Consider the following 1,794-nt stretch of genomic DNA (forward strand, 5'->3'; position numbering starts at 1 on the left):
AAAAAGAGTTACTTGCAGTGGTCTATGCCATTAACAAGTTTAGATCCTATTTGGTAGGGTCAAAAGTGATTGTGTACATTGACCATGCTGCTCTTAAATACTTACTCACAAAGTAGGATTCAAAACCCAAGCTCATAAGGTGGGTGCTGCTTCTACAAGAGTTTGATATAGAAATAAGAGACAGAAAAGGGACAGAGAACCAAGTAGCTGATCATCTATCCCGAATAGAACCAGTAGCCGGGGCGTCCCTCCCTTCTACTGAGATCTCTGAGACCTTTCCAGATGAGCAACTCTTTGCCATTCAGGAAGCTCCATGGTTTGCAGACATTGCAAACTATAAAGCTGTGAGGTTCATACCACAGGAGTACAGTAGAGTGCAAAGAAAAAAATTAATTTCAGATGCCAAGTACTACCTATGGGATGAGCCATATCTCTTTAAGAGATGTGCAGACGGAATAATCCGCAGATGTGTACCTAGAGAGGAAGCATAAAGAATCATGTGGCATTGCCATGGATCACAGTATGGGGGACATTTTGGAGGTGAGTGAACAGCCACTAAGGTCCTCCAATGTGGATTCTACTGGCCTATTCTCTATAGGGATGCCCGAGAGTTTGTGCGTAACTGTGACAGTTGCCAAAGAGCTGGTAACTTGCCTCATGGTTACGCCATGCCTCAACAAGGGATCTTAGAGATTGAATTGTTTGATGTATGGGGAATTGACTTCATGGGTCCCTTCCCACCATCATACTCAAACACTTATATTCTGGTGGCAGTAGACTATGTATCTAAATGGGTAGAAGCAATTGCCACACCCAATAATGATACCAAGACCGTGCTGAAATTCCTCCAGAAACACATCTTCAGCAAGTTTGGTGTTCCCAGAGTATTAATCAGTGATGGGGGCACTCATTTCTGCAATAAACAGCTATACTCTGCTATGGTTCGATATGGAATTAGCCACAAAGTAGCAACTCTGTATCATCCACAGACAAATGGGCAAGCTGAAGTCTCTAATAGAGAGCTAAAAAGAATCCTGGAATGGACTGTTATTGCCCGTAGAAAGGATTGGGCAAAGAGCTTGGATGATGCTCTGTGGGCATACAGAACAGCATACAAGACTCCTATAGGAACCTCTCCATACCAACTTGTGTATGGGAAGGCCTGTCATCTGCCCGTGGAACTGGAACATAAAGCCTACTGGGCAACCAAATTCCTAAACATGGATGCTAAGTTAGCTGGTGAAGAAAGATTGCTCCAGCTAAATTAGCTAGAGGAGTTCAGACTCAGTGCCTTCAAAAATGGAAAAATCTATAAGGAAAAGGCAAAGAAGTGGCATGACAAAAAGTTGTCATCCAGAGTCTTTGAACCAGGGCAAAAAGTTTTGCTCTCCAACTCTAGGCTCAGACTATTCCCAGGAAAACGTAAATCCCGATGGAGGGGTCCGTATGTGATTACAGAAGTGTCACCATATGGATATGTTGAGCTTCAGGATATTGATTCTGATAAAAAGTTCATTGTTAATGGACAGAGGATCAAACATTATCTTGAAAGCAATTTTGAGCAAGAATGCTCAAAGCTGAGGCTTGAATGAATCTCAGTAAAAGGTCCAGCTAAAGACGATAAAGAAGCGCTTGCTGGGAGGCAACCCAGTCATTAGCAGGTTATCTGTTTTATTTAATAAAAGTTTGATACATATTCTCAAAGGGTGATCATCAAAATTGAAGGAATTCAAAGAGTTACAGAAGGATTCAGTGAAAAAAGCAGAGAAGAGGAGCTTGCTGGCGAAAAAATGC

This window comes from Arachis hypogaea, chromosome 10, assembly GCF_003086295.3.
Source record: "Arachis hypogaea cultivar Tifrunner chromosome 10, arahy.Tifrunner.gnm2.J5K5, whole genome shotgun sequence".
NCBI classification, from domain to species: domain Eukaryota; kingdom Viridiplantae; phylum Streptophyta; class Magnoliopsida; order Fabales; family Fabaceae; genus Arachis; species Arachis hypogaea.